Here is a 23190-nt window from a genome sequence, read left to right as displayed (position 1 = left end):
CCTGTAGATGTCAGTCAGGCCCATTTGTTCTAGCATTCTGTTTAAGTCTACTATGTCTTTGCTTATTTTGTGCTTCGAGGATCTGTCCTGTGCTGTCAGTGGGGTGTTAAAGTCTCCAACTATTAAAGTGTTGTTGTCTATCATTTGGTTTAGATCGAGTAGGGTTTGCTTTATGAATCTGGGTGCGCCTAGGTTGGGTGCATATATATTAAGTGTGGTTATGTCTTCTTGTTGAATTGTGTCTTTCACCAGCATGTAGTAACCGTCTTTGTCTTTTATTACTTTTGTTGGTTTAAAGACTAAGTTATTGGAAATTAAAACTGCCACACCAGCTTTCTTTTGGCTACCATTTGCTTGAAATATCAAGTTCCATCCTTTTATTTTCAGTCTAAATGCATCTTTGCCAGTTAAGTGAGTTTCCTGAAGGCTGCAGATACTTGGTTTGTGTTTTTTTATCCATTGGCCCAGTCTATGTCTCTTGAGTGGGGAATTCAGGCCATTGACATTTAGTGAGAGAACTGATAATTCTGACAGATTTCTGTTTATCTTATTGGGTAGAACTTCATTGCTATGTTTTCTCTCTTGAGCCATTGTGTTGGCTAGAATTTGATCTTTAGCTCTTGGGTGGTTTTACATTCGTGGGTCTTTGTTGTGATGATCCGTGTGTAACTCTCTTTTGGGTACTTCTTGGAGGGGTGGTCTTGTCTTGGTGAATTCCCTCAGTCCTTGTTTATCTGAGAATGTCTTAATTTCTCCTTCATATAGAAAGCTTAGCTTAGCTGGGTACAAGATTCTAGGCTGGGCATTATTCTGTTTCAGAAGAGTGAGAATGGGGCCCCAACTTCTTCTTGCTTGTAAAGTTTCAGTTGAGAAATCTGGCGTAATTCTAATGGGCCTCCCTTTGTATGTTACTTGTTTCTTTCTCCTTACAGCTCGAAGAAGGGTCTCTTTAGTGGATATTTTGGTCAGTCTGACAACTACGTGGCGTGGTGTTTTCCTATTTGCTATGAATCTACCAGGGGTTCTTTGAGCTTCTTGAACCTGTATATCTAAAGTTTTAGCAAGGCCTGGGAAATTTTCTTCTATTATGTCTTCAAATAGTTTATCCAGCCCTTGCTTATTATCTTCTTCACCTTCAGGGATGCCTATAACTCTCACATTAGGTTTCTTCACATAATCCCACATTTCTTGAAGACTCTTGTCTTTTTTCTTATTTCTTTGCTCTATCTCTGTGACGGTCTTATTTAATTGGAAAGAGTTATCTTTGATCTCTGAGATTCTGTCTTCTATTTGATCTACCCTGTTCTTGAGACTTTCCACTGTGTTTTGTAGCTCCCTGAATAAATCCCTCATTTCTAGGAGTTCAGTTTGGTTTTTCTTCAATATTTCTATTTCTTTAGTGAATTTTTCTTCCAAATCCTGGAATTTTTTTGTGGTTTCTTTGTGTTGGATATCAATTTTTTCTTGTATATCATTCAGCTTATTTATAACCCAAGACTGAAATTCTTCTGGTAACATGTTGGTATTCTGAAACTGGCTTGTGCCAATTGGAGGAGAGTTGGTATTTCTCTTTGGGGGCGAGGTTGCCGTTTGGTTTTTTGTGCTCCCCATATTTTTCCGCTTAGCCCTTCCCATCTGGCTCTATCGTTAGATCTTTTCTCACAGCTTTAGTCTAGTTAACAGCACGTCTTGTACTCTGTTCTTAGGCTGTGAAACAGTCTGGGTATGTTGCTTCCTTTGTCTAGAGGGGGAGACTGTTGTGTGTTGTTTAGAGTTTTTTTCTATCTCAGTTGGGGGACTGCTTCTGATGGGTCCACCCCCAGAGGGTTGGCTTGACCTAAGACCAGTTTGGCAAGTTAAATCCCTGTGTTGTGGACTTTCAGTTAGTAGGCAGGATTCACACTATTTGTAAGCAGAAAGCCTCTTCTCCCTCTCTTTCTTTCTTTTTTCCCCCTGTCTTTTGGTTCTTCCTCTGGATGTGTGGTTTCTGTCTCTTTCCGCAGGAAAGACACTGGCTAGGCGGAGGAGGCAGTGCCCTCACTCCCTCAGTGCCCCAGCTGCTGCAGCTCCCACGGGCAAAGGTCTACACTGTCCCAGTGTTCCCAGGGTCCAGGCTCCACACTCTTGCGTCTGGGGAAGCACTCAGTGTTCACACCTGGGAAGGGGACCTGGAGAGGGTCTATGGATCAGGGGATGGAGCATCCTGGGGAGCCGCCTGGCACCCTATGGCTCTGCAGCAGTTAGACCTTGGCCCGCACAATTGCTGCTGCCCACCCGCAGATCACTGGCACTGGGGAGCAATTTTCAGGGTCCGATAGGAATCAGAGCTGGGGGTCTGGAGCGCTCAGGAGTATACAGTAGCTCCCGGGCTGGAGGGACACTGGAAAGGAGAAAAGAAAAGAAAGAAAAAAAAAAAAAAACCAAACAAACAAACAAGCAAACAAAAAACCACTATAATAATAGTAAAATAATAGTAAAAAAAAAAGAAACAATATGAATAACAAGAAAAAGAAAAAGAGAAAACAAGAAAGAAAAGAAAAAGAAAAGGAAAGAAAGAAAGAGATAAAAAAATAAAAAATATATATATATAAAAATAAAAAAATAAATCAATAACAAGAAAAAGAAAAAGAGAAAACAAGAAAGAAAAGAAAAAGAAAGGAAAGAGATAAAAAAAAAAAACCCTGTTATTCCGCGATCAAGAGTCTTAGCTCTTTCCCGCTGATGTCTGCCGTGCACAGAGTTCACACAGAGGCACAGCTCTTGGCGTTGTGTCGCGGGCTATGAAAGAGGGAGCTGCGCGGGGTTCCGCATGGCCCCCTATGGATCCGCGGCGACTAAGCTGTGGGAACCAAGATGGCAACCGCGCGTCCGCCGGTCATGGGCGCTGGGGGAGAGTGTTCAGAGCTCGGCAGGCGCCAGGGCCCACAGCAGCTCCCCGGCCAGAAAGCCGCCGTAGGAGAAGAACTGAGCAAAAAAAAAGTCCCGCTTTAATATTTCACGCTCGCGGCCCCTCGCCTCGGTGCAGGTCCGCGTCTGCACCTTTAAGAGGTAGGTCACCAAGGAGACCTGCCCGAGTCCAAGCTCCCTCCCACCTATGTCACCTGTCCTCGGAGCTCCACGTCTCCCGCGGTGATTCTGCACCAATTTCAGTCAGATCCCTGACCGAGTGGATGTGGAGGTCAGTGGGGAGATCAAGCCGCTTTGCTGTGGGGCTGAACCCACCTCACTCGCCGGTGAGGCGGGCACGGCCGTCCCGCACTCCGCTGTCTGTTTTCCGTCCCGCACTCTCCAAGTTATCTTGGTCTGATTTCCCACTCGCCTCTGTTTTTTCTTGTTCTCTGTGTCCCATGGTGATTCTCCGTGGGTTCACCCCACTGTTCCTGTGGAGAAGCAATCCTCTAGCGTTGTGGCAGGTCGAGATCCACGCCTTCCTTTCCGGGAGCACAAATCCAAGAGGTCACCTCCACTCTGCCATCTTGCCCCCTTGGCTCCGGAATAGTTATTTTTTCTAAAAATTTTCTGCCTTGCTAAATTGCTCTTTTCTTGCTCCATTGGCTACAGAGGCTTTTGTTGGAGCTTTTTGTATGTATCTGATGACATTTCTAGTTTTTCAGCTTCTCCAGCTCCAAGTTTGGGTTATATGAGGCAAAAAAACAACCAACTAAACAAACAAAAACAATGAAAAAACAAATCAGGGAATCCATCACTGTGTCAGTCCTTGGGCTCTGTGGTCCCTAGTCAGTCTTTTCTCTCTCTACCCTGCAAAGTCTCCTTATGTTTGGTTTTATATATAAAATCAAGTGTTCTTTGTTGTAAATATTGAGAGGAATAGAGAAACGTATGTCTACTCCATCTTTCTGGAAGTGTAAGTTTCCTTATTTTTTTCTTTTTCTCTTTTTCCCACTAATGCTTTTGTCTTTACTATTTTCTCACTTTCAAAATTGGTATGGTATTTTTACTGATAGACTTTCCATTCAGACAAAAATTATGTAAAAGGAGTGGCGTAGAGATACAAGTTCTAGGAGAAAGAAGATCTTAAATATCTGAATGTTAAGGAAGAGCTTGATTATACATTTTAAAATAAGTGATGATTGGTAAAATTTACTACTATATTTAGATTCCTTAGATTTAACAAGAGAGATCTAAACTTTTATTTTAAATGCTATATTTACATTAAAATGGAATTACATCATTTGGAACTACAAAAACTGATTAACAATGGTAGTCAATGTAAAAATAGACAAAATGTTATAGAGTTTTAAAAAAAGTGCTTAGGAAATATGCCAACAAAAAGTTTGAATCCATTACTGTGGGGTATGTGCTTGAGTTTGCGATTGCTTGATTCTATGTATGAATTGAATCAGAGAATATGAAATCATTTTCTAAAGTGGTTTTGTCTGTTTACACTCCCATCGGCAGTGCATGACATTTCCCAGGGTCCCATGTCTTTGCCAGCATTGATATTATTAGATTTTAAAACTTTTGTTACTATGGTCAGAGTAAAATGTTGACTCATTATCATTTTAATATTCATTTCCCTAATTGTTGATGCAGTTGAGTACCTTTCAATTATTTCCATATTTATTTTCACTTCATTTAAGTAGCTATTATTGTCAATACTTAATTTTTTTGCCAAATTTTCCACTGGATTAATTATAATTTTCACATTGACCTGGAGGCATTCTTTATGTTTTCATTAACCTTTTGTCTGTTACTGTGTTATATTACTGTGTTAATATAACTTCTTGTAGTTTGTGGGTTATATATTCACTTTCCTTCTGATGTTTTTGATCAATGTAATGATTATAATGTTAATGAAGCACTATATATCAATCTCTTTTTTATAGTTTGTGTTTTTTATCTTATTTGAAAAATTGCTTCCTTACCTCAAGTCATAGAGATATTCTATTTTTATTCTGAAAGGTTTTATAACCTTCATACTAACATTTATCTTTCTAATTCACCTGAAATTGATTTTTTGTGTAAGAGGTGATATAGGATTCTGATTTCATTTTCCCCCTATTTTTTGTACACAATATATTGAACAGTTTCCTTTTGCCCTACATATTAATAATGCTATCTCTGTCAAAAGTTGTTTCTAAGTGTTAATAGAACTGAATTTAGGCTCAATCTATTTCTCTCTCTCTCTCTCTCTCTCCTGTAGAGTTTTAATTACTTTAGCTGTAAAAGAAATCTTGATATAATAAATAGATATTATAGTTCCTCTGGTCTAATTTCTCTTAGAAATTCTTAAATGACTATAGCCTTTTTCCTTGTTTTTTTATTTATTAATATCTCTATTGTTGGCTGCTATTATTACCATTTAATTGTTACTAATTTTTAAATGACTGGAATTTTTTCAGGGCCAGGCATTACAGAATAAATATAGAGAAGGGGTTAGCATGTGGTGTGGGTAGCAGGAAACTTCCTGGCTCTCAGTAGAGCGCTATAGGATAAAATATGTATGCGTATGTGTGTGTGTGTGTGTGTGTGTGTGTGTGTATGTGTGTGTGTGTGTGTGTGTGTACGTGCGTGTATGTGTGTGAGTGTGTAGTTTATCCTGATAATATTTTTAGCTAACAAAGACTGGGGTTCTAGGCATACTTATCTACTCATGGTTTCTCTTGTACCTTGCTACAGTAATTATAAAGCATATGCCTGTGTATTTCTTCAGTTATCTTTGCCCTGCAAGTTTGTATTTTCAGACAAGGTAGCAAACAGCTCCTGCAACTCATTCCATACACTCTGTTATAGATGTTCCAAACTAGGGGTTGTTGATTTTGGTCTTCCTGACCCTACCTGAGATCTTTAGTGGCAAGCAGCTTCTCTTGTCTTTTTTTTTTTTCTTTTTTTTCCTTCACCTTCATCCAATTTTCACTTCCTTTATTAGTCCTTATTTATTTATTTTTATGTTGATGTCAAGGGTATTTATTACCATCATGAAGACAGAATTTTCTTTTTACTTTTATGCTTTTTCAGGGAAGTTCAAACTTTCTCTCTGAAGGTTCAATAATTGAGTCTGCTGAAATAAGCTGACAAAAGATAGATTAACAGGAGAAATGGTATATAAGTTTATTAATGTGCAAGTGCACGGAAGTCATAAAAAATATGAAACTCAAAGTAGGGCCAGATGGTTGAAGCTTCAATACTCTTTTCAAAGAAGAAAGGGAAGTAGAAGAATGTAGGCAATTTTGGAGGAAGAGTAAGTGATTTTTAGGGGAAATGAATGGGTCTGAAGAACAGACAATAGCCTGGGACAAAGTTCCTCTGGGCTCTGGGAAAGGTGGCAACAAGCTATGGGAAGGTGAGGAACAGAATTGCATTGTGAACAAAAGTTGTCTTATTAGGCAGGTAAAGTCTCTCAGGTAACAGCCCTCAGAAGAATAGATGAAAAATCTGTCCAGGAAGGTGTGATGACCTTTAGTTTCTTCTTTGGTGATTATTTTTTCCAGATTAATGAGATTTCACATGGGAGATTGAAGGCAATTGTATTTCCTTTGGAAGAAATTCCCTCAGTCAGATAAAGGAACTTCAGAGAGAGCCCTCCCTGTGCTTGGGGAGAGAAGAGAAACAAAGGATGGTTAGAGAGACCTTGATTCTGAAGAAGCATCTAAGGCCTTCTAATTTCCCTTAATTCAAGGTGCACAGCATGCCAAAGCACCATACTTTGGGGTATTATGTTTGAAATCCTTCACATAATTTCTATATCAGGTTTTATGTTTGATCAGTATCAAATTCTACAGATTATTTATTCATATTCAAAGAAAATTTTTAATAACTAGTATGTAGACCACGGACAAGTTGTAGTAGAATACATAATACAATCAAGAGTACAAGGTGAAGAAGTATTTTTGCAGATTTCAATTGTACTATACAATGTGTTTTGGCAAGAAGATAGTAGAATATTACATTTTTGAAATTCATGACTACGTCCTGTGATAGATTTATATTTGGTCTTTGTTGCTGGTTCCTGGCACACAACTCCTAAAAGCTTGGAATGACCAGAGTGATAATATTGTCTTTTGTATGCTAATGAGATGACTGGTAGCTGGGGGGCCCCTAGATTGCTTTAGGATGGGCTGATTGCAAGAAAGACTAAGACGTGATTAGAGGGTTTGAACTTGCAGCCCTTCCCTTCACCCCAACCTCTATGGAGGGGAGAGAAGCTGGAGATTGAGTCAGATCACCAATGGCCAATGATTTAATCAATCATGCTTACATAATGCAGCCTCCGTAAATATCCCTAATCAATGGGATTTGGAGAACTCCTGCGTTGATGAACACGTGGAGGTGATGGGAGGATGGTGTGCCTCAGAGAGCATGGAAGCTTCTTATGCACCTCTTTTCATGCCTTTCCTTGAGCATCTCTTCCATGTGGCTGTTTCTGAGTTGTATCCTTTACGATAAATTTTAATACTATATGACAACCTGAGACTGGCAACTGTCATCTGAAGTTAAGGTAGTTTGTGGAAGTGAACCCTTAAACTTGTGAGATGTTATGCTAACTCCAGGTAGATAGTGTCAGAATTGAATTGAATTGTAGGACATTCAGCTGGTATTGGAAAGTTGAGAAATGGTGTTAGAACAGTAGATATAGAATAATTCATGAATGTGCTGTTATCTCACTGCAAATTTCTTATTTACAATGCTACTAATTTTAAGAAAATATATAATTCCAGGTAAAAGAGGGTAATGTAGGGTGAATTTTATTTCACTAGGGTTGTCTTACTCTCATTGAGTCCTGGATTAAAAACTGCTGCTTTGTTTCTCTGTCTACTCTTCAGGATTGGCAAATACTCCTAGAACAAAATTCTCCCTGAACATGAAATTCATTTTTTGGATTTCTGTATTTTCCCCCATCTTGGCTCAGTTATTCCTTATTCTTTTTTAGTTCTTTAATGCTTATTTTTTTCATATTTTGTCCAGATTTTTAACTTGTTGCCTATGAGACTAAGACATTAGTTTGAATTATCTTGCTTACCAAGACTGGATTTGATGCTTTTGCTATATTTTATACGCTTCAGAATTTTAAGGGTTGTCATAATGACACTAAAGATTTCAATCATATATTATAAAAAAATTTCATGACACTTTTTGTGATGAAATTATTCTCTGCTCAAGTTGCGATGGCCTAAAAACAGTCAGAAGCATTTTTAAAGATACACTATGAGTAAGTCTTAGATTCAATCTCTGATTGTGATATATGTGAATAAAGTTACATTAATTTTATGAATATTCCATTGTTGTGTGGTAAAACATTTTTTAGCTACAACCAATGCAAAATTACTTTTTTCTTTTTAGAAAGAGCCATTATTAAACCAGTGGTATTCATTCCTATTTATGGTACCTTAGAATAGCAAAGGCATTATATTTTTTATATCTGGCTATAATATTTGCCGTTTATATAATGCATTAAATATTCAACTGTGGCTTCTATTAATAGATAAGTTGCTAATGATTGTCATCAGAGACCTGTTGTCTTCCATGGTATTTTTGTAATGGGACCTTGCATTTAAATAATTCCTAATGATGAAGTCTCCTGAAAATTCTTGAATTAATCTTTTTAGTCAGCAATAATTTCTTCCAAAATAAATATCTAGTTTAAAACACTATAAAGTTATAAATAGGTTATTAATTTTTATCAAGTCCAATTAACTTGACCAAATTCTGGATTCTTCGTAAAGCTGTGATATGGTCTTCTTTGGACTTAAAAAAAAGCACATGAGCATCTAATCTATTTGTGACAATTTGTTGGGTTCAGTGAAGAATGAACCAACATAATTTGGTGTAAAGTTGTCTGTTTTAGGTTGGTAAACACAATATTGTAATAGATATATTCTTGCTTTTGATTATTTTAAGTTAAGGCTCTTCTTAGCTTTGTGCAGCTACGAGAAAATAGGACTTTAACAGTTCTTATCTTGGGGAGCTGTGGAGGATAGAGGGTGAGGGGTTGATATATATTGGTGTCAGGCAGGGATTGGAACCTTTGCCCTGCCACTTACTGAATTACCTTTAATAAGTTATTTAATCTCTCTGAGCCTCAGTTTATTTTTCTATAAAATAAGAATTATAATACTTACCTTGTTGGGTTTTGAGAGCACTGAACAGTACAGATGCTCCTCTACTTACAATGGGGTTATGTCCTGATACTCCCATCATAAGTTGAAAATGCATTTAATACTCCAATAAACTCATCATAAAATTAAAAAATCTTAAGTAAAACCATTATAAGTCCAGATGCTGCTTGACTTACAATATCCTGAAAAACCATTGTAAAGTCAAACAAATTTTAAGTCAAACCATCGTAAGCTGGGTAGGGACCATCTGCATACTGTATATGCTTATCTAGCACATGGTAGCTGTTATGAATATAGTAACACGTACTGTATAATAACCACCACCACCCTCTTTTTCACCTATCCCTAAGGTGGTGCTAAATCATAAGTTCCAGACCAATGACTAAAGTTGCTTTTGCTTACTTTTCATTCTAAAATCTTTTTCTTGGGCTTTACATTAAAGCAACTTATAAAGACTTTGTTGTGCTCTCCATCAAGTAAAAACACTAAAGTCATCTAATTGTAAATTAAATGATAAGCCTGCTTCACTGTGGGATATGAAGCTTGTGAATATGAGGTCAAATTTTTCTTGCTGGGAAAAGAATAATAATAGCTCCTGGCTGTTTAAGCTGAAAAGATATGTTTCCTGTGACATTTAATCTGATAATAAAAGGCTGTGGGTAACTCTTATGGGAATCAGGCAAATGAAACATGCTAGGCAATGCTCTGTTCTCTTTGTAGAAGTTCAAGGTTGAGTAACCTCATGCTAATGGAGCAAGAGTTAGTTTATCACAATTCAGCTAAACAAATAAGCCTGTGAATGCAAAATAAGTTTTATATAATTGGGGATTTTATATTCAAATATATAATACAGATTAGAAAGAGATTGATACTATATCATATTTTGCTTTGGGAAAACTGAGTTTGAACAAGTTGATCTCAATTTGAGTCCTGCATGTCATGCTGGTTTATCCAATTTCAGAAGAAATTACTGACCCAAATTCGTAGGAGGAAATTATTTTCTGCACCATGAAATCTTTTCAGACTATTGTTCAAATGAACTCCAGCATGGTAAATCTTTTTCAAAATGACTGAACAGAGCACTGGAGAGCACATTAATATTTTTTCCAGCCTCTCTAAGTGAAAATATGTTTACTTAGTTATTGGCTTAATTTTTTGATTTAATTTCAAAAATAAATTGATCTTACTTATAAATGGCAATGTAGTAAAAGAGTTCAACTTAGTTCTTATGAGAGTTGCCTGATGGACGTTAAAAAGCCATTAGACATTTTTGACAAGTGTTTGGAGTGAAAATTAGCATTAAGTTGTTATTGTCCTTTTCTGCCCTTGGTCTGATTCTATTGAAGACCTTCCCTGTGACTTTAAAGAAACCGTTGAAGTAGAGTCTTGTCATCACACATGCTTTCATTCAAAATCAGCAACCTGGTATAGATCATGGATTTTAAAATTTGATAGCTGTGAGTTTAAAATTATTCTTCATTATTTTTATAGATGTGTTAGCTAAAGTTTTTTTAACTTCTGTAAATCTATAAAAAGAGTCTAGTAATACTATGTCAAAGGCAATTTGTTTTGAGGATTAAATGATTTTCGCAAAGGCCTCCTGTATTGCCTTCGTATCAACCTACTAGCACATCTGGGCTAGACATTGCATGGCCCTCAGCCTGGCTATGTACTGCATTTCATTTCTAAACATTTCTCATTTTATATATTTTTGCTTTTTGGTCTTATCCTTCTATTCAAATTGCTTTCTTACTGTAAGAAACTTAAGCTTATGAATACATTTACCACAAGTCTCTTCCTTATGAAAGATGTGTGTGGCTAGCTATATTTTGGGAGGTGAAGAGTGCAACCACAGAAACTTGAAGAGGAATATTGGAAAACTGGGACCATTGGAACAGTGCCTATCTCATATGGGGATGTCTTCTGGTTCTTTCCTTCATATTGCTTACCCTCTTATATGTAGGAAAAGAATAAGTAATATTGTGACTCATAGATGTTTCTAACTTTTCTGATATTTTGTGGCTGTTTCTTAATGAGAGGAAGGCAGCAGATTGGTAAGGGCACAGGTAGGTAGTTTTTCTTTATGCATACTAGGGTAGACTAAAATTGTATAATTTTTCTGAGAGCATTTTCTTTTTTGGTGATGTTTACATTCAAAATTTATTGCAATGCTCTCTTGAAAGACTTCGGATTTCTAATAATCTCTATATGGATTACTAGAAAATCTTGGGTCAATTTCATAGTTTGATGAGTTCTAGAAAACTGAATAGTTAGACTTCTGGTTTCCAGCCTCATGTGTAAGGCTCTTGAAAGCTGTTAATGCTGTTCTTCCAACAAGGAAAAAAGCTGAACAAACTGAAAATGAACTACTCTCCTATATTTGTCAGATAATTAAGGTCACACAGTAAACTGCTGCCCTGAAAACTGGAGAGACAAAGAGGAAGATACAGAGAATCTCCCAGGAAAAGGAGTCCAGGAGCAGAGGGCAGCAGGAGAAGCCAGTATCAGTATGAAAATGTTAAACTGCAATAGACAGATTTTGCTAGCCTCAGTGCAGCTTGAAAGTTAAAAACTCATAGGGGGCCTAATCTTGGGGATGCCTTCACACTTTTTGTGTTTTACCTCCAGGAGTCCTACCAGATTATAACTGTGAAAACTGGAGAAAAACCCCTTGTTCTTCCAGTGGGGAGTGGGGAAAAGTAAGCATTTTGAAAAATACCCAGAGATTTGCATTGTCCTCAACAAGGCCCGCACTCAAGGAAAACTGTTTTATCAGAGCCTATCAACTTGTGTTTTACCTAAGCCTAATTGATCTAGGAGAACAGAAATACCCAACTCCTGTCCCCTCTAGACTTCAACATGGGGAAAGTGGAATACCCAACTCAGGCTGACTAAAAGACTGGAACCTAGGCCAGGCACCGTGGCTCATGCCTGTAATCCTAGCACTCTGGGAGGCTGAGGCAGGAGGATCGTTTGGGGTCAGTAGTTCAAGACCAGCCTGAGCAAGAGCAAGATCTCATCTCTACTAAAAAAATGGAAATTATCCATGTGACTAAAACCAGAAAAAATTAGCTGGGTGTGGTGGTTCGTGCCTGTAGTCCCAGCAACTTGAGAGGCTCAGGCAGGAGGATTGCTTGAGCCCAGGAGTTTGAGGTTGTTGTGAGCTAGGTTGACGCCACGGCACTCTAGCTGGGGCAACAGAGTGAGACTCCGTCTTAAAAAAAAAAAAAAAAAAAAAAGACTGGAACCTAACCATCTGATGAATGTAGAATGCTTCCCCTCCTCTCAGATGTTACCACCATCTCAACAGGGCTTCTGCATAATAACAGGAGATTACAGGTAAAAGAATTGCAAGCTGCAGACCCTATTTAGGGAATCTTAGGAAGACTCAAAGACAACAGAGGAGACAAAACCAAAAACAAACAGAAATTTTAGCCTCTGACACCACAGCTACAAAAAATAGTAAACAGAGACTAACTCCTAGCCAATAAACACAAAACCTCATAGTAAAGGCCTAGTTTCTTTTATCTGACATATCATGTCCAGCTATCACTAAAAAATTATGCCATATGCTAAAAAGCAAAAGCATAATCTGAAGAGACAGAGCAAGAATCAGAACCAAACTCTCATATGTCAAGGATATTGGAATTATAAGACCAATAATTTAAAATAGCTATTATTAATCTACTATTATAAACTGAATGTTTGTGTCCCTTCAAAATTTGTATTTTGAAGACCTGACCTCCAACATTCAATATGATGGTATTTGGAGGTACAGCTTTTGGAAGATAATTAGGTTTAGATGAGGTCATGAGGATGGGTTAGTGTCCTCACAAGAAGAGGAAGAGACCAAAGCTTGTTTTCTCTCTGCCATGTAAGGTTACAGTGAGAATGTAGGTCACCTGCAAACCAAGAAGAGGGACTTTGCCAGAAACTGAATCTGCACATTGGTCTTGGACTTCCCAGACTCCAGAACTGTGAGAAATTAGCCACCCAGTCCATGGTATTTTGTTATGGCAGCCTGAGCTGAATAAGACATGCTAAGAGAGTTCTAATGAAAGACATGGATGACAAGAAAGAACAGATGAGTTATGTCAGCAGAGAGATGAAAACTCTAAGTAAGGGTTTTTAAAAAAGCTAACATAAATAATACAGTAACGTAAATAAAGAGTGCCTTTGATGGACTCATCAGTAGACTGGACTGGACATGGCCAAAAAAAGAATCAGTAAGCTTGAAGATATGTGAATAGAAACCTCCCAAACTAAAATGCCAAGAGAAAAAAGAATGAAAAGAATGGAACAGCTTATCCAAAAACTGTGGTATAATTAAGTATGAATAAAAGAAATGCCAGAAGGAGAAGGGAGTAAGGAACAGAAGAAATATTTAAAGTAATTATGGCTGACAATTTTCCAAAATTAACCACAGACACCAACTACAGATCCAGGAAACTAGGAAAAAACTAAGTAGAACAAATTACTAAAAACCTGTACCTAGGCATATCATATTTAAGCTGTAGATAATTGAAGACAAAGAGAAAGTCTTGAAAGAAGCCACAGGGAAAAAAAAAAAAAAAAACTTACCTACAGAGGAACAAGGATAAGAATCACATTAGACTTCCCAGAAACCATGCAAGCAGGAAGAGAGTGCAGTGACATATTTAAAATGTTGAAAGAAAAAATCCACTAATCTAGAAACTAACCTGAAGTTCTATATCCAGTGAAATTATTTTCTAAAATTGCATGATAAGTGAAGACTTCCTCAGACAAACAAACATTGAGGGAATTTATCTACAATAAACCTGCTTTGCAAAAAATGTTTAAAACTACAGCTCACATCGCACCCAATGATAAGAAAATAGTTGCATTCCCCCTAATTTTGGGAGCATGACAAGGATGTTTTCTCTCACCATTCCTATTTAACATTGTACAGAAGTCCTAGTTAATGCAATAAGACAGTTAAAAAAAAGTATGCAGGTTGGAAGAAATAAAACTGTCTCTGTTCACATGTAAAAAACTATATAAAAAACTCCAAGAATTGATAAAACAAAAACTCCTGGAATTAATAAGCAATTGTAACAAGGTCACTGGATACAAGGTTCATATACAAAAGTCAATTGCTTTCCTATATACCAATAGGCAATTGTAATTCAACATTAACACTAAAAAAATACATAAATAAATAAGGAAATACTTTAGTATAAATATTAAAAAACGAGCAAGTTCTATATGAGAAAAGCTATAAAACTTTGATGAAAAAAATTAAAAGAAATCTAAATAAATGCAGAGATATTCTATGCTCATGGAAAGGAAGACAATATTATTAAGATGTCAGTTCTTCCCAAATTAATCTGTAGATTGCAATCTCAGTCAAAATGCCAGCAAATTACTCTGTGAAAAACAGATTCTAAAGTTTATATGGACAGGCAAAGGACCAAGAATATCCAACACAATATTGAAGAAGAAAAAGTTTAACCAATACTACCCAACTTACTACATATAGCATAAGACTTTATAAAGCTACAGTAACTAAGACAATGTGGTAGTAGCAAAAAAAATAAGCAGATAAATCAATAGGATATAATAGAGTCTAGAAATATACCCATACAAATTTAGCCAACAGATCTTTGACAATGGAGTAAAGGCAATTCAATGGAGAAACGGTACTCTTTTCAACAAATGGTGTTGGAACAATTGGACATGCCAAAAAAATGAGTGTAGACACTGACATTTTACCTTTCACAGAAACGAACTCAAAATGGATCTTACCCTTTAAATGTGAGGTGGAAAACCATTAAAAATCCTGGAAGGTAACATAGGAGAAAATCTAAGTGACTATGAATTTCACAATAAGTTTTTAGACATAACATCATGAACACTATCTGTGAAAGAAAATATTGATAATCTAGATTTCATGAAAATTAAAACACCTCTGCTCTGCAACAGATGCTGTTATGATAATGAAAAGACAAGCCTATGTTGCAAAAAGTATTTCCAAAACACATATCAGATAAAATACTTGCATTCAAAATATACAAATAACTTAAAACTCAACAATAAGAAAATAAATAATCCAATTAAGAAAGGAGAAAAAGATCTGAATAGGCAATTCACTGATGAAGATGTACAGATGGCAAATAAACGTATAAAAAATTTTCAGCATTATATATAATTAGGAGTTGAGTATTAAAGCGACAATAAGGCATCATAGTACACCTATTACAGCAATGACTAAAATCCCAAACATTCACAGCATCCACCAAGTGTTGATGAGGATGTGGAACAACAAGAACTCTCTTTCATTGCTGGTGAAAATATAAAATGGTATGATCATTTTGGAAGACAGTTTGACAATTTCTTTCAAAGCTAAACATAGTCTTACCACACTGTCCATCATTCATGCTCCTGGATATTTACACAAATGAGTTAAAAATGTATGTCTACACAAAAACTTGCACACAAATATTTATAACAGCTTTATTCATAATTTATAACAGCTTTATTCATAGTTGCCAAATTGGAAGCAACTAAGATGTAGAGTAGATGTAAAGTAGATGTAAAGATTAACAAACTATGGTACATCCATACAATAGAATATTATTCAATAATAAAAAGAAAGGAACCAGCGAGTCATGAAAAGACTTGGAAGAATCTTAAATGAATATTATATGAAAGAAGGCAGCCTGAAAAGTCTGTATATTGTATAATGCCAAGTACTTGACATTCTGGAAGAGGCAAAAGTACAGAGATAGTAAAAAGATCAGTGGTGCTAGAGGTTCAGCCTGGGGTGGAGGCAGTTGGGAGGAATAATTAGGTGGAGCACAGGGCATTTTTAGGGCAGTGAAACTATTCTGCATGATACTCTAATGTTAGATACATGATATTACCTGTTTGAAAAAACTCTAGAACTATACAACACAAAGAATAAATCCTAAAGTAAACTATGAACGTTAGTTAATAATAATGTATCAATATTGGTTCATCAACTGTAATAAATGTATCACACCAATGCAAAATGTTAACAATAGGGGAAAGTGTGGGCTGGGGCAGGTGGAAGGAATATATTTTCTGTTCATTTTTTCTGTAAATCTAAAACTTCCCTAAGAAATAAAGTCTATCAATTTAGAAAATATTGCTGAATTATAAATAAATGAATTAATATATAAAACAATAACAGCAAATAGTTAAAAAAACATAGTTTGAATACTATGCAAAATTATTCAGACATTTGCCCTTAATTTCTACTTTTCAAATTAAGTTTTGAGACTTTACCCTTAGCTATTTTGATCTAAAAACATGCACAAATTTACATAAATTAGGTATCTGTACACATACCAACTCAAATATAGTATATATGTATATGCCACAAAATGCCCCTTATTTTAACTTAATTGCTTCATCATTAGAATAAATTTTTAGAAAACAGTTTTAAACATTCACATCCTTACTTAGTGTTCTTTGAACTTTTTCATCACTTATGATGAAGTTTGAATAATTATATCTTTGTTATCAAGCTCTCTGCTACATGTCCTTAAGTTATCATCTAGTGTTTCAAAACTTCTGTTTCAACCAGACTGAGAATCTAATAAGCTCTGAACATGCCATGCCCATCCTCGTTTCTACCCTTGTTTACTTACCTAGAATACTTGTCCTGCTCATTTTCATTTACTGAGCTCTTTTCTGAAATTATATTGAACTTTATTGCCATACGATGGATGATGTAAGCCTTTTGTGTAAGTCTTATGTCCCCAATTAGATTGTAAACTCTTTTATGGCAAAGCTTATGTCATATATCTTTTCATCTCCAGTTCTTAGTGCAGTTCCTTACAATTAATATGAGTTGAAAAGGGCTTGTTGACATTGACTTTAAGTCTGATTTTTTAAATTATTTGATAGACGCCATACTGGAGTTTAACTTGATACTATCTCTAACTGTGTATTTGTTGAATAGGTAGTGTCAATAAATTTTGTAAGCTCCCTTAAGCACATTAGAAGTAAACATTTACATTCTAGACAATTGATGTACCGGTGGGAAATCATATCTGTTCAATAAAGTCAGGAATTCCATTAGGCAATCTCCTATTGGTTTAGTTCTACTCACATTATTACTTGAAAGTAACATTCTTTAGAAATGGCCTGCTGATATTAAATATTTTACTAATTCAGAATGCCTTCTCTCAGGCCATTTTAATGAGTTTTTTTGAAAAATCAAAATGTATAGGATACTCAGAACTGCTGCTACAAGCACATTTAATTTTTTATTCATTTGGAGGTCATTACCAGGCTTTAGACATTTATAGGTTGAATTATTTGTTTTGAAAATTAAAAAAAAATGAAGTGCATTGACATTCATAGCTATAATGAATGACATGAGGCAAATGAATTGTGACATCTTATTGCAGTAAAATATTAATATTTATGCCCACTGGAAGTCTCAATTACAATGCTGCTTTTTTCCCCTTAGTGTTTTGGAAAATAAAAAGGAAAAAAACGAAAAAAAGCAGAATAGGGTTGTTAGACAATTTTATAGTGTGGAAAAGAAGCCAAAGGCACTTCTGAGGGCACTTGTGTGTCTGATGATGATATTTTCTGCCCTGAGGGAATCCTGTTGCCTTTATAGGGAGAGGTGGCTATGGCAGATGCCCCTCCGTTTGTGAACGCTGTCAGCAGTGAAGGAGGAAATTTAAAGGGGATGATTTCCCAGTTACAGTGCTGCCAACAGAGAGTTTATAACAAAGGGTAGTGCCGTCATGCTTGGTTTGGAACATGACAATGGCAATTGTTCTTATGATGATTATAAACTATTCTTGCTGGATCTGAATGGTCCAGCAACTGGGGAAAGTTTTTCAGATGTGGACTCTGCACACTTCCCTGCTGTGTGGGAAAGCAGTTGTTCACTTCTTGTTCTCTTTCTGTTCTGTCCTGGCAACCTATAAAATTGAAGTTATTAAGCCTCACAGTTTAGTTAGTGCTTCCAGTTGAGCCTGGGGAAGAAACCAGGAAGCAGGAAACTGACTTTCTAAAGAGATTTGAAGAGGGGGAGGTAGTATCTTTAACAGATGGCAGTTTGACTCATGGAAAAGTCAATTGCTTCCTTTCATTTCCAGCAGGTATTGAGAAGAGCTGGATGAACAGTTCACAGAACAGTGTGGAAAAAAAATGCTATTGAGTATAGAAAGAGGGAACAAGGAACTTCTGAGCCAAGTCAGATCAAAGAATGTTTGAGGATGGTTTAGTATTTGGAACACTTCAAAAGTATGACCTGAGCTATTCTTTCCACCTCTAGCCTCAAATGCTCATCTAACATTCTTGGCTAAGCTTTCATATGCAAAGTAAAAGTGAGAACTGGCTCTCCCATGAAATGTCCTGTTATTCCTTGTCTTTTATTAATCTGGGACCTGAGAGCACAGAAAGGGGAGAAACATAATGATGAAGTTCAGCTGATCTTTTGTGGAGCGGAAGCTCTTGTTTAACTTCTGACAGTTAACATTGAGTGGTGACTGTTTATAACTGTTATTTCAAATGGTGGTGTTGCTTCTCCCTACTGAACTCATTTGCTGATTATTTCCTCCGGTTTGGAATTTTTTTTGAATGAATGAATGGATAAATGAACGATGAAAAAAGAATGAATGGAAGTTTATATGGATAAAATGCCCTTGCTGGAGGCTTAATGTTGTGAGCTTGCAATGTCATGTTAAACAGGCAAGAAAGGAGAAATAAGTTTGTTTCTATTTGGTGACCTTTTGAAGCTCACTGGTGTATAATGTTTTCATCACACTGAAGGCATCTGACAATACAAACGTGATATGCATTTTTTTCTTCTTATTTTTTTATTTTTTATTTTTTGAGACAGAGTGTCGCTTTGTTGCCCTGGCTAGAGTGAGTGCCGTGGCGTCAGCCTAGCTCACAGCAACCTCAGACTCCTCAGCTTAAGCCATCCTCCTGCCTCAGCCTTCCGAGTAGCTGGGACTACAGGCAAGCGCCACCATGCCCGGCTAATTTTTTCTATATATATTTTAGTTGGCCAGATAATTTGTTTCTATTTTTAGTAGAGACGGGGTCTCGCTGTTGCTCAGGCTGGTCTCGAACTCCTGACCTCGAGCGATCCGCCCGCCTCGGCCTCCCAGAGTGCTAGGATTACAGGCGTGAGCCACTGTGCCCGGCCTCTTCTTATTTTTTTAATTGAATGGCTGAGGTATATCATTCTGCTCCATGTCCTGACCTTGAATAGAATAATAGAATACACTTGGAGTCTTTTAAGCCTAGAACACATGGAAGGACTTCAGGTACACTGAGTAAAACTGAGAAAGTTTTTTTAGCCTGATGATTAAACTTATTCACAGTATGATGAAAAGAGACAACTATGAAAATAAATTAAAAATGTATTTGTCTCAATAAATTGCAGATCATTGAATAGAGCAGCAACTGTAACATAGTCAAATTCCCTTCTAAAAATTTTAATTGAGAATAAGACAAATACAGAATTAGCTGCATTAGGTTTAGAGATTTATGTTTCATTCTGAGCCATTGACAAACTCATTCATAATGTGTTTTCACTGAACAGCAGGCCAACTCAGGTTTCTGATGCAGTCATCCATAGTTTTGATGGTAAAGGTGCATAGGTGAAGCAAATTGCTAGACCTCATATATCTTGATCTTTTTGAGGCACCAAAGGTCAAGTGCATGGTCTGTGCCATGATGCAACCTGCTGAGATCTTCCACTGTGATGATTAAGGTTAGAGATTTTAAGGATTGGGGCGTGTGTGTTAGACAATTCAAACATCTCTTGAGGTAAATTTAGTTTTTAAAATTTTAGGCAACTTCTGATTGGATTTCACATCAGGAAAAAGCCAACCATGAAAACTTTTATTTAACCAAGAGCTTTTCCAGGATATAATAAGGACCCATATTCATCCTTATTTTTAATATTTTGTAAAAATATTTGTACAAACAAATCACTGAAGTCCATTTACATTTTCAAAGCCTAGTTCTTCTTAACAGTTGTTCTTAACTGATGATAAAAGGGTTTTAAATTCTGTAGTGTAACATATGTCTAGCTTTTGAGCTAAGCATGTTCTATCCTTGATGAAGAACAGCAAAACTTGGAACTTGAGCAACAAAGAGAATAGCTCACATTTCTTAAATAATGAATAAAATTTCTAAAATAGGAAAAAATTGACTTTTGCTTATGAATATTGATGTAACTGGCTTATTCATCTACCTACATCTTTGTCTTTTATAAATGTCAAATGGAACGCTGATAACTTTTACTGGGGAAATGACCAAAAGTATCATATATCTGCATTGATTATCAGATTTCCATATCTGAGACTTCATTTTTTCATCCATAAAGTGGATAGTAAAACCTAAAGGGGATTCTGGGAAGAGATGGCAGAGTAGGAAGCACAAGAAATATGTCTCCCCACTCAGACAGCAATTGCATTGAGAAAATCTGTTGGATGTAACCATTTTGGAACTCTAGAGTTTATTGAAGGCTTACAACTTCCAGTAGGAGGCTTGGACAGTAAATTATGGTGGGCTTTGTTAAATGTCTGCTCTTAGCTCATTGGTAGCTACCCATCCTACATACCTAGCCCTGTTGCAGACAGCTGTCCATGTACTCCTGGAGCACACAGCTTTCAGGAGTCAGTATGGTCAACAAAGACCCTGTCCTCCAAATATTGGCAATCTGTGTCCTGATTGCGGGTGTGGCTTTGATTATGGACGTATAGCCACAGATGTGGCAGTCATTGCTGTTGCACCTCTCTCTATTGTTGGAAGGCTTTCTCCCTTTGGCTGAAGTGACTTCTGGGGAATGTAAAAGACTGGTGCCTTCTTTTACTCCCCCTCATTTTTCTCTTTTATTTTTCTTTTTGGGAGCCAGACATTAAAGACTAAGACAATTAAAAGCAACTGCATATATGGGGGAAATTACAAAGTCATCTCACATGCCCAGGGAAGCACAGGCTCAGAAAAGACTTCAGAAGACATTATGTTTACACCTAAGGCTTGTTCTTGATACAGAGACAGACTTAACGAAGAAATAAAGTGGGAAAAAAAAAGTTTTGGTATGCTGGATTTCCATTTTTCATTTGTCCCCAGAGTTTTTTTTATTTATTCTGTGAACCATTGGCTGTTTAAAAGCTTGTTGTTTAATTTCCACGTATTTGTGTAATTTCCAAGATTTTTCCTGTTATTGATTTCTAGTTTCATGTCATTGGGATTGGAAAAGATAGTTGACATGATTTCGGTAATGCTGAATTTGTTAACACTTGTTTTGTGGCCTAACATAAGATCTGTCTTGAGAATGTTTGGTGTGCACTTGAGAAAAATGTGTACTGTTGGGTGGAATGTTCTGTATAACTCTGTTAGGTTCATTTGGTCTAAAGTATAGTTCAAATCCAGTGTTTCCTTGTGGATTTTCTGTCTTAAGGATCTAGCTATTGTTGAAAGTGGGATACAATAATCCCTTACAATTATTGTATTATAGTCTATCTCTCCCTTCACATCATTTAACAATTGCGTTAAGTAGTTAGATATTTCCAATGTTGAGTGCATGTATATTTACAATTGTTATATCCACGTGGTGAATTGACCTTTTTATCATATTATGACCTTCTTTGTCTCTTTTATGGTTTTTGACTTAAAGTCTATTTTGTCTGATATAAATATAGCCACCCCTCCCCACTTCTGTTTCCATATGTGTGGGATATCTTTTTCTATCACTTCACTTTCAGTCTATGTCTGTACTTCCTAGTAAAGTGAGTCTCTTGTAGGCAGCATATGGTTAAATCTTTTTTTTTAGTCCATTCAATCACTGTATGTATTTTGATCAGAAAATTTAATTTATTTATATTCAAGGTAAATATAAATATAGGTAAGGACTTGCTACTTTCATTTTATAATTTGTTTTCCAGTGTTTGTGTGAGCCCTTTGTTTCTTTTTTCCTCTTTTGCTATCTTCCTTTGTATTTTGATAGTCTTCTGTGGTGGTATGCTTTAAATTCTTTTATTAAAAAATATTTTGTGCTACTCCTATAATATTTTCTTTTATAGTTATCATGAGGCTTGAATAAAATATCTTACCTTTATTACAGACTATTTTAGACTGATAGCAACTTAATCACATACAAAAACTCTATGTTGTCACTACCTCCCTATGACTTTTTATCATTTTCATCTCAAAATTTACATTTGTAATTTGTAGCCATGAGCAAATTATTGTTGGTATAGTTATTTTTGATAGTTTTGTCTTTTAACCTTTATAGTAGAGATAAAATTGCTTTATGTATCACCATTACAATATTAGAGAATTCTGAATATGGGTATGCACTCATTATACCATTGAGTTTTTTATTTTCCTATGATTTCAGTTATTAATTAGCAACCTTTCATTTCAGCTTAAAGTACACCCTTTAGCAATTCTTGTAAAGCAGGCCTAGCAATGATGAATCCTTAGTTTTTGTTTATCTGGGAATGTTTTTATTTCTCTCTCATTTCTAGACAGATTTGCTCAGTATTCTTGTTTGGTGTTTCCTTTTTTTTTTGAGCATTTTGAATATATCATCTCACTCGCTCCTGGTCTGATGAGGTTTTGCTAAAAAATATGCTGATAATCATATTGGACTTCCTTCCTTTTCATGTTTCTTATCTTTTGCTGTTCTCAGTATTCTTTATATTTGATTTTTGATAATTTAACCATTACGTGTCTTTATAAACTCCTTTTTGGGTTAAATTTAATTGGAGACATCTGGGCTTCCTTTACCTAAATGTTGACATCTGTTCCCATATTTGGAAAATTTTCAGCTACTATTTTTCCTTCCTTCCTCCCTCCCTCCCTCTCTCCCTCACTCCCTCCTTTCTTTCTTTCTTCCCTCCCTCCCTCCCTTCCTTCCTTCCTTCCTTCCCTCCCTCCCTCCCTTCCTTCCTTCCTTCCTTCCCTCTTTCGATCGAGTCTCATTCTTTCACCCTGGCTGGAGTGCAGTGGCACCATCATAACTCACTGCAACCTCAAACTCTTGGGCTCATGCTATCCTTCTGCCTTAGCTGCCCAAGTAGCTGGGATTACAGGCATGTGCCACCATGCCTGGCTAATTTTTCTATTTTTTGTAGAGAGT

The sequence above is a fragment of the Lemur catta genome, chromosome 5 (assembly GCF_020740605.2).
Source record: "Lemur catta isolate mLemCat1 chromosome 5, mLemCat1.pri, whole genome shotgun sequence".
In the NCBI taxonomy this organism is placed as follows: domain Eukaryota; kingdom Metazoa; phylum Chordata; class Mammalia; order Primates; family Lemuridae; genus Lemur; species Lemur catta.
Note: the sequence above shows the minus strand (reverse complement) of the source record.